Genomic DNA, 17,002 nt, shown 5'->3' on the forward strand with positions numbered 1-17,002 from the left:
CTCCAAGCTGTCAGCACAGAGCCCAATGCGGGGCTCTAACTCACGAACCGTGAGATCATGACCTGAGCAGAAGTCGGACACCCAACCGACAGAGCCACCCAGGCGCCCCAAGGCTAATGTTTTTTAAAGATGATGTATTATGTGGCATCATGCCTCATGCCTAGATATTAATATTTTGATATACTATCATATATAACAGTTTTTAAAATGTATGATTTGAAATATTCTACTTTGGGGATTTATTTGGTTAAAATCTATTTTTCTTGCTGGCTGATATATAAAACTTCCTAGTAAATAAACATGATCGGAAAATACGTGCTCTGATTTCCAAACAATGATCTGCTCTTAATAAAGGACCCTCTGAAGAACTGATGTGGTAAGCAGAATGACCTCCTAAAGAGGCCTATGACCTAGTCCCAGTAGCCTGTAAATATGTATTCATTACATGGCAAAGCGGGCTCCGAAGATGTAATTAAGATTACTGACCTTAAAAAGAGAGATTATTCTGGATTATCATTTAATTCCAATGTAATCGCACAAGCCCTTCATAACAGAGATATTTCTTGTGCTAAAGGCAGAAGAAATGAGGCAGAAGGAGCAGTTAAAAGAGATTCAATGTATGAGAAGGACTCAGAGCACCTTTGATGGCTTGAAAATGAAGAGGGAAACATGATAAGGAATGCAGGTGGCCAAAGAGTTGAGTCCCCCTCATAACAGCCAGAAAGGAAACAGGGATCTATCTCTGCATGCAACTGAATTCTACCAGCAACTTAAAAAGAATGAAGCGCTGCTGATGCCTTGATTTTACATTGTAAGACATATCTTATAACAAAGACCCTAGCTGTGCCAGACTTCTGGCCTACAGAAGTGTGAGGTAATAAATGGATGTTGTTGTAAGCCACTACATTTCTTACTTGTTATAATAACAATAAACAAGACAAGTTGGTTCAGGGCTTCAGGGGCTGGGTGCTCTCATTCCTAAGATGATGGCAGACATGGCTATTTTATCACAGTGTACTTTCTTCATCAGTTTGGAAATATAGCCTTAAAATACTTCATAACAAAGAATCCCTATAAAACATTAGAATACTTTCAAAGAAGACACCAGATGAAATTATCTGAGCTTTGGATGATATTCAGTGAGTATTACTTGTACAAAGTGCCTTCTTCATAATTATTTTCTAATTGCTTTCCTCAATTTGATTTCCATAGCAAGAAATAACAAAGGGAGAGATGGAGAGGAAATGTGAAAATACGTGAGTTGAGAACCAGCTCTGACTCTAACTAAGTTGGGAAATTTAAATGAATCCTTCAATGAATCTTTCTTAATTTTTTCAACTATAAAAGGGTACACATAATATCTGAGGAGTTTAAAATATATTTTTTTTCTTACAAAAAAAACCCATTATGTGGGAGGCTATTCTCTAAAGAGGGAAATGCTGACCTTCTCATGGTGGAAGTGGAGGAACACCCCAACTCCAGCTGCTAGACTCTTCTCCACTAACCCCGACTCCATCCACCAACAGAGGATGCTGAGTATTTTGCCTGGAATCCTACACCCCAAGAGACTCCTGGTTGCAAGCCACTGGACAAAAAATTGTTTCATATATCTTTCATCTCCAATGTTTTATGTTTTAAAAAATAGACATATAGATTAAAAGGATGAAAATGAAGCTTCTGTAGTTCACACTGACCCTCGTGTTCCATTTACTTTCACGGTGCTACCTAATTTTCATGAGCACACATTTATGCATAAATATATATATTCAGTGTGTATTATTGATTATACAAACCAATGGCTATGTTCTCTGCCTTGCTGTAGACATATAGCCTTATTTATCTAGTGGTGTTTGTCTAATGAAAGTGCTAGAGGTGACTGATTCATTCTTTCTTTGATTCATTTTTTATCCAGTAATTCATTTCTTATTCATATATAATGTGAGAAAATAGCCTGTCTGGTACCAAATCTATACTTTAATATTAAATGCAATTTTTCTTTAAAAGTCAGATACAAATATAAACTATCAATGTGAAATGTTAATATTAGGAGTACACCATAAGAAATTCAAGGTAATACTACTGTACTTAGTCATTTCAAGTTCTATGAGAGGCAGACCATCCTGGTTGTGTTAAAGATTCAAGATTAAATACTGCATTGATACCAAGTAGGCCTTAATACAGTATAACTTGCAGACATTCAAAAATTTCAACCATATGATCTCTTTAAAATGAACACTTTAACTGACACACTGGACTAACTGATGGACTTTCTCCCTTCTCTACACCACAGTGACCAATATCCTTCCCCTCTGCCCCCCACCATGGAACTTTCAGGTTCTGAGGCTGTTCTCCAGCATATCAGTGCATGTCTTCTTTGATCTTGGACCTCATGCTGCCAAGACATTATACAATTTGTGCTCGTTATTGTAATTGTACAACCAAATTAAGTTAAATTAACATACAGGTAAGCGCAATTAAAGACATAAAGATGGCTTTTCTATGAACGTATAAAGGATTAGTAAAAGCTACTCAGTACAGTAATTGATAATTTATTATAGACATTTGAGGGTAATTGTAACGTCTAGACATATTTTGCATCCAGATTGTTTCTCAAGTGTCTTTAAGTCTTGCTTTAGTGAAAAGTGTCAAGAGTGCATCACAACTGTGATTGTGTCAGACAGGCCATAAAGAGTTGTGCTGTGGAGGGCAACTGAATGTTCAACTATAAGATTCAGGTGCAAAGGAAATAGACATTGCATGCATATATACAAATGTGTGAGTTTTACAGGCTCCTGCTTTAACTGACATGTTTTTCTTAATGGAGTCACTTTTCATTCTGATCCCTTTGGTTAAAAAGACTCCTGTGGCACACCAAATGACCAGCTTCAATAGACCACTCAAATTCATCACTACAGACAACACTGCACATAATCAGCATGAAGGACACCGTGAAGGACAAAAGGGACTAGTTGGAGTGACTGGGAAGAGAGAGATCCCTCTCCTGACTACTCACTCATATGAACTGGAAAATCTGAACTCTATCAGAAAATAATTAAAATGTTTCATTTTCATAGTGATTTCATCCTTACTAACAGATTACCTGAACAGAGCATTTGTGTTTGTCAGCTCATATTTTGTTTTGGAAAACATTTTTTTTCCCAAAGAATTGAGAGCTAGCATATTTCATTCTCAAAAACGAAAGGAAGAAACTTTACTAACTATAAATCTAGGCAGAATAAAAATATGTAAAATGAGTAGCTGGAAAAGTTATAAATATCAGCTCATTCTTCTTTTCTTACATTTCTCACTAAATAAGTTCCAATGAGCTAGGTCAATTATTTGGGAAAAATAAGTTTATTTTAAATAATCTGTTAAAACCACATTTATCATGCTAGAAGTAATGGTTTGCATAAAATTACTGAAACAGCATTTTAAGACCCTTTGATGTTTGGATGCCCCATGAGGTTTACTTGTTTGTTGGTTGGTTGGTTTCTGGCCTTGAGTAAAATTGCAATGTTGGGATAAAACATTTCAGGATTTCAGGATAAAAGCACACATTTCACATCTGGGTCTTAAATTTTCAAGCTACCATCCCATGCCAAATAGAAATAATTAAAGTTGTCTTCTACCTCATATTTTAGAAAATAATTGAAGTTTCTTCATGGAAACTATTATATTTGCATCACATGATAAATGAAGTCATATATTTAAATACATTTTGCCTAATAAACCCTAGTTATTGACAGTTGTTTAAAACACACTAGTGCTGGTTGTTGCTCTCTCCACCATCATTCCCCACAAAGTGAAGTGAATTAGTTTCAATAATTCTGTTCAATCTGTGGAGCTATAAAACTAAGTTTTACATGTATAAGCATATGTCAGTGTTTGTGTGATTGTGTATTTGTGTGTGTGTTACCGATGACTAATGAAGCATGCATTTGATTCTGTTTCTGTGACTTTTTGCTGTCTTGACAGTTGGATATTGAATCCTTGTTTTTGAAATCTTTACAGATTTTGAAAATGGTCTGGATTTAACAAACGGGATCATTCACATTTAGTGCAAAACTAATTGCTCCTAGATGGGTTTGTGCTATGAATTCCTTTTGTGCTAAATTCTTGATCATATATCATTAGAGGAATGTAATTTTGACAGTTCTCATCTCAGAGTTTGTTATTTAGTTCAACTGTTTAAATTTTTCATAGGCATGGAATCTCGTCAGCAATTTCTTTTTGAAAATATTTTTTTAAAATCTTTATTTTTGTGAGAGAGAGAAAGCACATATGCACATGAGCTAGAGAGGGCCAGAGAGAAGAAGGAGACAGAGAATCCCAAGCAAGCTCTGCACTGTCACCGCAGAGCCCAACTCATGAACTCATGAACCACGAGATCATGACGTGAGCCGAAGTCAGAGGCTTAAGTGACTGAGCCACTCAGACGCCCCTCTCCTAAACAATCTCTTAATAATTTCTTAGATTAGGAGATAATGTTAAATTTTTTAAAACGAGCTCATAAAATGATCTCCCAATATTCCTGTAAAAAGATTCTTATTGCCATCTCCTGATACAGAAGTATAAATACAAAATCAAAATATAAAGACTATATGTGGTTACACAAATTATTTCAGTAAAACTTGAAAATACCATCCTTCTGGGAACCTGGGTGGCTAAGTAATTAAGCATCTGACTTCGGCTCACGTCATGATCTCACTGTTCGTGAGTTTGAGACCCACATCGGTGAGCATGAGCCCCACTTCCGTGAGCTCGAGCCCTGCGTTGGGTGAGCTCATGCCCCACCTGGGGTAAGCCCCACTTCTCTCTCTCTCTCCCCAACTCTATCTATTCCTGAGATTCTGCCTCTCTGTCTCTGCCTCTCGCTCATTTGCGCTCGTTCTCTCTCTCAAAAATAAAAAAAGAAAAAGAAAATAAAGAAAAGAAAATACCATCCTTCAGTTAAAAGAGGGTATTTTTGGTGACAATGCACAATTTACAACAGTTGCATTTTCTCTCCCTTATCTTTGTCAAAGAACTAAAGAGCAGTTTGGTGCATTTAATGTTTCAGAGAAGTTTCCTGGAGCGTTGGGATCAATCCTCATGTCTCCAGACCTTGGTCACTGTAAGTCTGTCCTGGGCCTGAGACCCACATTTACTCTTCAGGTGCTGCCAAACCTGCTTTCTCAACTCTGAAGAATGTAGGACATAACTTGGGGTGCAGAGAATCGAATACAGTGATGTCTATAGGAAGAGAACAGCTCTCTCTGCCACCACTGTGCACCATGTGTTTGCTTTGAAATTTAATCTATCAGGATCACATTTTAATTATCTCTGTACCTCTCAACCCAGGTCCTATGACAAAACTGTACATACAGTTGCGTTTGGCAGTATGAATCAACTTGGTGTACGTGGAATTGCTTCTCAAGCAATTTGGCAGTTGTACTTGAATGAAAATTTCATCTCGATGCGGTATTGCATCCACATACTGAGTCAGTGCAGCCGGAGGAAAGCTCTCCTTCACCCATCAGCAGCAAGAGATCAGGGAACAATCACAGACTGAACTAGAATACCGGAATTTGATTTTTGCTCTCTACCAGACACAGAGAGTGCAGCCTTCAGAAGGTCACCTTAACACTCCTGACCTTATCCTCATTATTGAAATGGATGTGATAATATTTATAGTAACAACATTAGTAATAATAATAATGATGATGGAAGTACTTACAGTATGTCTGGCATGATTTTAAGAATGTTTAAAACTCACAACAAACTGATTCAGTAGATATGACGATTTTCCCTAATTAAAAAAAAATTTAATGTTTTTAAATTTATTTTTGAGACAGAGAGTGTGAGCAGGGGAGGGGCAGAGAGAGAGCAAGACACAGAATCCGAAGCAGGCTCCAGGCTCTGAGCTGTCAGCACAGAGCCCGACACGAGGCTCCAACTCACAAACCGCAAGATGGTGACCTGAGCTGAAGTTGGACGCCTAACTAACTGAGCCACCCAGGCGCCCCGTATCCCAAATTTAAAGTGAGTAAACCAGGGCACAGAGAAATAAAATAAAATAAAATAAGATAGAATAAGATAGAATAAGATAAAATAAGATAAAATAAAATAAAATAAAATAATGCAGCTGTCAATATCTATCCTCAAATTCTTGTTTTCTCTTCTATATTAAAAACCATGGCTGCTTTTATTTATTTATTTTTTAAGATTCTTTTGTTTTCAGACATGGTTTTGTCTTGGTTTCCATGACAACTCTTTCTCCTGGCTTTCTTTCTACCTGTCTGGCTGGTAAGAAGTGGATCTAGGGATCTGGGTATCATGAATCCGAGGGAAACTCTGTCACATGGCTTCTCTTTTGCAGTGTCTTTATATCTTGTAACCGGTGCATACCTATTCATGTTTGTTCTCTGCTAACTTGAGTTCATACGTGGTTCATGATCACTTATTTCTTTACTGGGAATTTGGAGCTCTGGCTTCCATTGCTAAAGGGTCCATTCTTTTGGTTTCCTTGCTTGACTCTGAATACAGAAAACCTTCCCCTGGCCTGTGCTGCTCTGTGCTCTCTGCTTGTCTCCTCCTTTGATCTACTTTCAAACTCTGATCTAGCTCTCATGCTCACCACTGCTCCCAAAATATGTCAAACTTTATCCACCCTCAGAATCTTCGGGTTTTCTGTTCTTTCCGCCTAGAACGCTCTTATGTTACATATGATTTACCTGCCATGCTCACATCTTTAAGGTCTACAAAGTCATTTTCTATCACAGTGCTATATTTTATTTGTGTTCCTTGTAGCAAAAATGCATATATCTTTATTTGCCGACCTGCTCATTATTTATCTCCCCAAACCAGAAATCCAGGAACAAAGACAAAACCAAGGTTGTTTCGTTCATAGCAGTATCACCAAAACCTTCTGCAATATCTAGCATGTACTAGAACTGCACTAAATATTTATGAAATTGATTAAATAAATGAGAGGAAATAAGGTTACCATGTCCTCGTTATTATTTATTGTCATATTAAAACTATATTTATGGCTCTCTCAATAACATAATAAGACAAATGCATCTTCAATTGCCCAAACAGTCTAGTAAGGACAAATCGCAGGTAAATGATATGTGAGTTTTTATGTGTGTTTTCTCTAGCAAGGAATTCATGATTTTCATGAGTACGTCAAATATTTGAGTAGGCTATTTTAAAGAAGTTTTTTTTTTTTTTAAATTTTTTTTTCAACGTTTATTTATTTTTGGGACAGAGAGAGACAGAGCATGAACAGGGGAGGGGCAGAGAGAGAGGGAGACCCAGAATCGGAAACAGGATCCAGGCTCTGAGCCATCAGCCCAGAGCCTGACGTGGGGCTCAAACTCCCGGACCGCGAGATCCTGACCTGGCTGAAAAGTCGGACTCTTAACCAACTGCGCCACCCAGGCGCCCCTTAAAGAAGTTTTAATCACTGTCTCCTTATACAGTGAAAGCGTAGTTATATATCTTGATTTTAGATATATAACTGCTTTCAGAATTGACAAGATGATAGTTTACATAGTTGAAGCTTAATTTCTCAGATTCTCAAATAATTAATGATATTTTTATTAAATATCTGCTTTGTACAAGTATGGCGTAGAGGATGAAATGGCCATGGAGTGGAGGTGAATTCATGACTGGAGGAAGGCTAACACACTGCCAGTAGCTTGTAATAGAGATATTTCTTATTTTGAAAAAATGGGATTTTTTTTTTATAATCTATACTCAGTATTACTCAGTGTATATTATTTTTCATAGACAATGCTTCATATAAAATATCAAGCAGTATTTGCTACCTTATCAAATTAAGCTCCATTTATCCATGCAGTTGAAAATATCAGAGATTGGTCTTTTGATAATGTTATTAATAAGATATAGCTATGATGCAAATTTTATTCGTTATATTATTGAAGACCCTCCAAAATGGCTCTGAACCTGAAAATGACTTTAAAAGCCTAGAGCCTTTTAACGTTTTTATTTATTTTTGGGACAGAGAGAGACAGAGCATGAACGGGGGAGGGGCAGAGGGAGAGGGAGACACAGAATCGGAAACAGGCTCCAGGCTCTGAGCCATCAGCCCAGAGCCTGACACGGGGCTCGAACTCCCAGACCGCGAGATCGTGACCTGGCTGAAGTCGGACGCTTAACCGACTGCGCCACCCAGGCACCCCAAGCCTAGAGCCTTTTAAACTCAATGATTAATTAGGTTTGATTGTCCCAGATTTTGTGGCTGGTTTTAAAGGGTAGTCTGAAACAAGATACCAGGTAAATAGATACATTATTCCTTTGGTACCACCACTTTCAAAATTAGAATTCCCATCTACCCCACTTTATCCTTGTTTCCAGTAAATACCTTGAACTTGTGATGGGGAGATCGAAATATACCTAAATAAAATAAAACACATTTATAATTTGGATACAAATAAATACTATGAGGAAAAAGAGGATAAAATCTAATTATAATTATAACTCAGGGATCCAGAAGACTGTATTTCGAAAGTGCATTTAAGTCAGTCTATGTAAGAACTAACTAACTAACTAACTAGCTAAGTAAATAAATAAATAAAACTTCAACAACTGAAACTTGGAGAGAATATACCTGCAACCATTATAGTGTACCTGGAACCAATTTTAGCTTCCTCCTCTAACAAACAAACAAAAAACAAAGGAGGAAAAAAAAATCTATGAAACTTTCTCTCAAACACTGAAACCTAGGAAATGAAGGGCTGTGACCTCTAAGAGAAGAAAAAAAATGAGGTGAGCTCATATGATCTATCCTGGCTTTCTGCCTAAAGGTGACTTCTGAGCCACAGCACAGGGAGGGGAATCAAAGCAGAACACAGTAATTTCACTAAGTTGACAAGAGTTTGCAAAATGGGGAAGCTGAAGTGGCTAAATGTGCAGAACATATTAGATGTTTCCCAGGGGATGGGACGACTCAGAGAAAGAGCTCCATAAATTTTCACAGCACTCCCCCTCTGTATCTGTTACTGAATACTATGTACAGGATATCGAAGTGAGTTTCACAGAAAATAAATGGTAGATTAAAAGTCATTGGTGTTAAGTGACCATTACAATCTTGATAGAAGAGCTGCCAAAAAAAGAAACAAACAAAAGACAAACAAAATCCTTTCTTAAAATTTAGGGAAGAGACACAGAAATGCATATGTGTGTGTGTGTGTGTGTGTGTGTGTGTGTGTATTATATATATGCATATGCATATATATATATACACATCTATATTTATATATGTATGTATGTATATATGTGTATACACACATACATACACACACATATATATGTACATTTCTAGCATTTCTTTTTTTTAATGTTTTTTGTTTGTTTGTTTTTGAGAGAGAGAGAGAGAGAGAGAGAGAGAGAGAGAGATACAGAGCATGAGCAGGGGAGGGGCAGAGAAAGAGGGAGACACAGAATCCAAAGAAGGCTCCAGGATCTGAGATGTCAGCACAGAGCCAAATGTGGAGGTTGGATTTATGAACTGCAAGATCATGACATGAGCCGAAGTCGGCCACTTAACCGACTGAGCCACCCCAGCACCCCATTTTTAACATTTCTGTTTCACTCTTAACTGTATCTGCCATAATTAAACCTTTTTTCGACTTACTGAATATTCTCAATCTAGTGTTTTTTTTCAAGTTTATTTATTTATTTTGAGAGAGAGCAGGGGAGGGGCAGAGAGTGCAGAGCCCGACACAGGGCTCGAACTCAGAAACTGTGAGATCAAGAAATCAAGAGCCAAAATCAAGTCAGATGCTTGGCTGACCAAGCCACCCAGGCATCCCTCAATCTAGTGTTTCTAATCACAGGTGAAATAATACTTTCTATCTCTGAAGACAACTGTACATCTCTGTGGGAACCATCTCTCTGACTTCTTAATGGTGAGTGCTCAATTAGACAATTTGGACAACTTTTGTGATTGACATTCATGAGGTCTACATAGGCCTGTTGTTTCATATTGTCTGATTTAAAATCAGATGGGTGAATGTCCTATAAAGCAAGCACAATCTTCTAACAGATAAAGAATCAACTGCATGACCTCGGGGGTCATTCCATCTTAAATGTGTATGTATCTGTGATTTTTCTTTGAGTTTAAATCAACTCTGATCATATAGATACTAAAAATCTCATGAGGTTAGAACCCATTTGCCAGAGGTTTAGGTAAGTCTTTCAAAATCTCTGTACTTTTATCCCTCTCCATTAAGAATATATATATATTCTTATATATACACACATATACACATATATATGTATGTGTGGATATATATATGTATGTATGTATATATATGTATGTATATATATTATTTTCTAATTTTATATTGTTTTTCTATCTTCCTTACTTTTAAAATAAATGGTAAAAGAGATCAATCCTGTTTCATTTCTCTTTTAACAAATTCATGTGTGTGTTCATGCACTTCTCTTTCATAAATAAAATATTTAAGGCAACTTACAATTCGATTACATATTGTAATTAGATTTTTTAAAGCATAAGACTAAGAGCCTAGGAAATAAAATTAGAAGAAAAATCCTGAATAGAAGTGTAGATGAAACATGCTGAGGAGAAAATTAATAGTTGTTGAAGCTGAGTGGTGGGTATATGGAGAGTTGATATAGTTTGTTTTTACATTTGAATGTTTGCAATTTCTATAATAAAATATTTTTTTAAGATTTTAGAATTAGAATAACGTCGCCTCAAGTCACAGATCTGTCAATGACTGGCTCTATGACCTTGGACAAATTTTAATCTTCCTTAGGCTCAATTTCTTCCTCTACAAAATGAACATACACTTGCAGTATAAAGGGTTTCCAGAAGAACAAAATAATGTATTTAACCTTCTAAGCCCCGTTCAGAGCCATGATTTACCCGTGTGGTATCTTTGTGTTCATTAAAACAGATTCCCTTCCTCAAAACATCTTACTGTCATTTAAAAAATGAATTAAACATACGTATTTAAGTTGAGTACAATAGAAGCAGGGTGCCAGTGTTGTGCAGTGCGGAACATGCTCAACTATATGCAGCAGCACTAAATTGTCACAAAGTGTGTTATAATTTTTCCCAGTCATCAAAACCACATAAGAATGGTAGGAAGTTGGGAACGTGGAATTTAACATCAGTTCGTGCACTTCTACCCTTGACTTGATCAATTTTCTGTTTTCATATATCCAAATCGCCTTAAACTGTATTTGTTAGTCAGGAAGTGAGAACAATATTCCACAGCTCTAACCACCAGCCTCTCCACGGAGTGGGTACTACCCCCTCCTTCTGATGACTTGGATCACTTTCTAAGGTTTCCTTTTTGGTTTTTATCCCCTAGTGTCCTTTTTCTTTTTGACTATTGCATTTTTCCTTATGAGGTGCTTCAAATCATTCTTTCTCAGAGAAAAAGTGGTATATTTAGATAAACGCAATAAATATAAATTCTATTCGAAATGGAAAATGGGCAAAGTTTCACCTTTTCTGCAATTGCCAAGCAGGAAAACGTTCATTTTATGAATTGTGGAACTCTGTTGAGCAGAATACCAATGAGATATGGTGACTCAGCATGCTTTATAATGTGTCACTCCTGCTCTTTCTGGAATTGAGATTACACGATAACGGAAGTGGTTTTCACTGATTGCTATGAGATGAATGACATCATTCTTGAAATGATCCTATCTGTTTTCAACCTCCACAAACCGAATTCACACCTTTGATATCGAGAAAAAAATACAGAGCTGGGAATTTAAATTGTTATTTTAACCTTTTATTTTCATTGATCCTAAATCCCACTTAGTAATTTATTAATTATACTTTCTCATCATAACTTTAGAATGTTATTTATTTATTGTGCATAAATTGATTTTATTTTGAATAAGTATTATATTCATAAAATCCTGCCTTCTGAAATTTATTTTAATTAGAGAAAATGACTATTGCTTTACTTTTTACTAGCAAGACTTTAAATATTCCCACAGGAGTTTTCACTAGTCTGTAAGCAATGTGAATTGAGATTACTAATAAGCTTGATCTTAATGTTATCAATAAAGGCTATAATTATATAAAATAGTTATGTTAGGAATTATAAAAGGAGTTTATTTTTGCAAAAATAACTTAATGGTAGAAAATATATTTCCTGTGTAACATGTTTCAATGTATTTAAATAAGATATTAGTAAAGACATTATTTTAAAAGCAATTATTCTGTGGCAAGCAATTTGCATGCATTTTATCATTTAATAAAAGAAACCTACTAAATAGGTATCATTACTATTTTCAACTTACAGATGAAGAAACAAGGCACAAAATAAACAAGTAATTCTCCCATGTCCCCAAGCTAGTAAGTGACAGAACCAATACTCTAACCTTGGTCTCTCTGGTACCAAACCCGCTGTCTTCATCACCTTGTGTCCTAGGTAGTAATGAGTCATTAGCTGACAGAAGGCATCCATCCACAAGCTTATGTAGGTAGAATAAGAAACCTCAGAAGTGCAAGCGTTTCTATCTTCCATGACAGAGAGCTGTTTAGCTTAAATATTAAAATGTGAGCGTCTTTATAAACGAGGGAGATGGCCATACTTTTAAAGAAAAAAGGACCCCAAACCTCTTTACCCTAACAGAATTATTTAAGTTCACTTTGAGTTAGAATATAGAATATGGATGAGTGTGATTGAAAAACTCAGAGTCCTGTTTAACCTCCAGCTCCTCACGAAGACAATGAAATCCTGATGACAGGGGGAGGTGGCTGAAGCCAGAAAAGGAGAGGAGAAGGGTATGTGCAGGTCTCCCAAACCACTCAGGTGACTGAGATGAAGTTCCTTCAACAAGTCACTTGAGACTATTCTTGTCTTTTTTTTTTTTTTTTTTTTTTTTAAATTTTTTTTTTTTTTTTTTTCAACGTTTATTTATTTTTGGGACAGAGAGAGACAGAGCATGAACGGGGGAGGGGCAGAGAGAGAGGGAGACACAGAATCGGAAACAGGCTCCAGGCTCTGAGCCATCAGCCCAGAGCCTGACGCGGGGCTCGAACTCCCGGACCGCGAGATCGTGACCTGGCTGAAGTCGGACGCTTAACCGACTGCGCCACCCAGGCGCCCCTATTCTTGTCTTTTTTAGAAAGTGCATATAATAAGAGGCAGAGCCAAAGAGGATGAGGGCTGATAGAGCCACTCTTTGCAAGAGATGGGCTGACTGATTAGCCTCTGGAAGCACCAGAATGTTGCTTCCAGTGGCAGGTAGAAGCTTAAATACACATCATTAAAATCACTAGATGAGAATATTTAATCCAATAGAATATAAAATCACTAGGAGGAACTGTGAGAATGTCTGATCTTGCTCTATGGAACTAGAATACTTTTTTTTTAAAGCAAGTAAAGAGATGGATAGAAAAATTCTGAATTTAAAAAACAATATCAAGTTCTAATATTGATGACATTAATCGGCAGGACCTTATTAAGAGAGACTGGTGAGACCAGTAAGTGGTTATTGTGAAAGCAAATAGGATGGAGCTGATCCTACTCAGATTTCTTTTCTCTAATTTATCCTAATCCTATGCCACCTACTGAACTTCTGACTTTTGCAATACTTTGTGTTAAAACGGGCATTTCTTGGTACTGGGGCTTCTATATTAATTATAAAATCTCATTTTTTTCTGTCTATCGCAGCTCAACCAGCACCTCCATCAGATATTTATATTGTTTTATCTACTCTAGTTCTTAACTAGCTACGGCTGGATTTTATGTAAAGCTGAAACGTAAGCAAGTTTGTTTTTTGTTTTTGTTTTTTTCCCAAAACATCTACAAGTGCTCATGGGATCATTTCCTTTGTGGCTCAGCAGCATTAGAACTAGTACCAGAAACAAACTTTTAGCACAAATTTAATGTATACATAGACTAATCTTTCCTCCCAGGTTTTACCCTGCAGAAGTGACTGATTTGATTCCTTCATTTATTAAACTATCGAGCCCTCCACCACAACAATAGGATTTTTTACTATAAAAATAATTATAATAATCACTAACAACAGCAATTGCAGCAATTATATAATCTGTAGTTTGCTTTAAAACACTTCAGTGTAGCCAGTGCAATATTTCTCTGTGTGTTCATTAGTTTTCATCACTACTGTAGAAGCAGTTAGTTAATAGATGAAGCTCTTTAATCAAATGTACTATGAAGGCTTCAACTATGTCTAAAGGGGCTTCCCTACAATGTTTATCAGTTGCCATAGAGATATTAGTACTAATTTTTCCATGGCTAGCAGTAGTAATAAATTTATAGAATAAATAGAAATACTGTACATATTGTATTTTTATATGGCCAAGGATATAAAAATCAGGTGAGTTTAGCAATTTCTACTCTGTGAGTGGATCTGTTATCTGGGGGCACAGATAAAGATGAGCCTTGCTTGTTCTAACCAGAAAAATTCGCTCAATCTGCCACTATATAAAACAAACAAACAAACAAACAAAAAACCTGCCTCAAGGGAAAGGGAAACTTTAATGAATGATATTTGTGGAATTCCTTGAGACAGAGAACTTAAATTTCAACAAGTTTCGAGGATAAGGTTGTGTAAATACTGGCTTGTGTATGTATCTTCTTCCTAATAAATATTTCTAGGTGCAGATTTAATCTGAAACTTGATTTAATGAAACAAACCAGCTGGAGGTAAAGCTGTGGTTACAACTTCTTACTATCCTCTTGTGCTATTCTGTAATTGGTAATTTCCATAACAACAATCCATTTAGCATTTACCACGTGAAACCAACTTTATGGTACTGTGTAGAGTGGAGCCAGTTGTGTATAGGAACCAGTCATCCACAAGTCATTATTAAGAGCTCACAATATCTACCACAAATGACCCAAATACTATGAAAGTCACACTGACTTAAGTAAGTGTAAAATAATAATAACAATAATAAGCCAGCATCTATTGAAGGTTTGTTATGAGCCAGAGAGCATTTTGAGTACTTTATATGCAGTGCCACATTTAATTGTCACAATAAACCTAGAAATTTAAGGAACTTTTTATCCCTACATTCAGAAGGATGTGACATACATACATTTAAGTAAACATAACCATTGCATTAATAAAAATATATTTATGATCTTATATAACATGCAAAAAGCCCACATCTCCTCTCACTGTTCTGCTTTGACTTCATAATAATTAAATATTTAATGGCCATTTAATGGCTGCTTTTATTAAATTATCATTTTTATAATACTGCATAATTCAGTTATTTCCAAAATTTTAAAAATTTTAACCATACAGAATCCACCTATAAGTATCTCTGTATTAAATTCTGGAACTTCTGTTGACATATAATCATAAACTTCTGGAGTTATGGTGCGCCTGGGTGGCTCAGTAGGTTAAGCATCCGACTTTAGCTCAGGTCATGATCTTGCAGTTCACAAGTTCGAGCCCCGCATCAGGCTCTGTGCTGACAGCTCAGACCCTGGAGCCTTATTCAGATTCTGTGTCTCCCCCTGTCTCCATCCCTCCCCAACTCGCGCTCTGTTTCTCTCTCTCTCTCTAAAATAAATAAACATTAAAAAATAAATAAATAAATAAATAAATAAATAAATAAATAAATAAAGTAAATTCCTGGAATTAGCTTTCCAGTTTAGAGTATATACATGTGTGTGTAATATTGTTACATACTACCTCCTTACCTTTTGAAAGGAATACACCAATTTACCTTGGCAACAGCAATGTAACTGTGGTTCAATGGGTGTTGTAACTATAATTACGTTTATTTTGTTAGAGTAAAATTGAGGCTAAGAAGTTGTTTTAATATACTTTTTTTTTCATCAGTGACAAGGATGATTTACTATTTACTTTTCCTAATGTTAATTGACTCTTTGTATTCATTTACTTTTTCAAAATTCAGTAGCAAATGTAAATGGTTCATTTAAGCTCTATGTTTGTTAGTGTTTTAAGAATATATAAAAAAGTTAACAACCAAAAGACCTGTTTCATGAGCATCCATCCACGGTTTCCTTGATCCCCGCTGTCTAATGGACTAGGTAGGCTTCAAATGGTTAAATATATGGAACAATGTGCTTCTACTAGAAAGCCACCGAAGATCCTTAGAGTAGACCTTCTATGTAGGCATCCCAGATGTTTTCACATAAACCACATCTAGCAACTGATATCTGGTTCCTATGTGCTCAAAATGTAATTCCTAAAATTTCAGTTTCTCCATGTGTGACACTTTCCCCACAGTCTCTGTACATGTCATTTTCTGTCTAAAATACTGTTCCAAACCTTCCTGCAACTAACTAGGCCAGATACCAGCTTATCGTTTCAGCAGGGGGAGTATCCTTACCTTTGCCAAATTAGGTTAGTTGCCCATTCTATGGTCCACCAACACCATGTTCTCTTTTCTTCTATAACACTTGTTCAATACCTGTATATCCTAGTAGAATATTTGTTGAATGATGGCAGGGATATGTCTTATTCATTGTAGTACAGTGTCTGTCATAGTCTAGGATCTTAATAAGTATTTTTAAATGCATGGAGAAGTGGAAAGAGCCAACAGATACATGGAGAGCACTAACATTATTTGCTGTGTTATCAGCTCTAAGATCTGTTTCTTTACAATAATTATACTCCCCAAGATATAGTTTTGTCCCTCAAATTAGAGCAGACACAACTCTAGAGTAATGATTTCAAATATATTCTTCAACAATGATTACGATAAGAGTAAGGCACAAGACAGAGATGACATTTATTCCAGGGAAAGAATTCTTTAGAATTTATCCCCGTTTCTAGACTCAGGGGCTGTCAGTCATTAAGGGTTTCCAAAATCTGAAAATAGATTGCCTGGCAGAGGGCCGGCTCTCTAGGGTAAAATTACTTCCAAATATATTTGAAGGAGTTTTTAGAGGTTTAAAATGCTGCAATGACCTATCCCAATTAAAATGGCCCATCAAATGATGTTCTCACACTGACTCCTTGATGCCAAAGTGCAAAGTGTCAGAATAGTCTGCAG

This window comes from Prionailurus viverrinus, chromosome D1 (genome assembly GCF_022837055.1).
Source record: "Prionailurus viverrinus isolate Anna chromosome D1, UM_Priviv_1.0, whole genome shotgun sequence".
Lineage (NCBI taxonomy): Eukaryota > Metazoa > Chordata > Mammalia > Carnivora > Felidae > Prionailurus > Prionailurus viverrinus.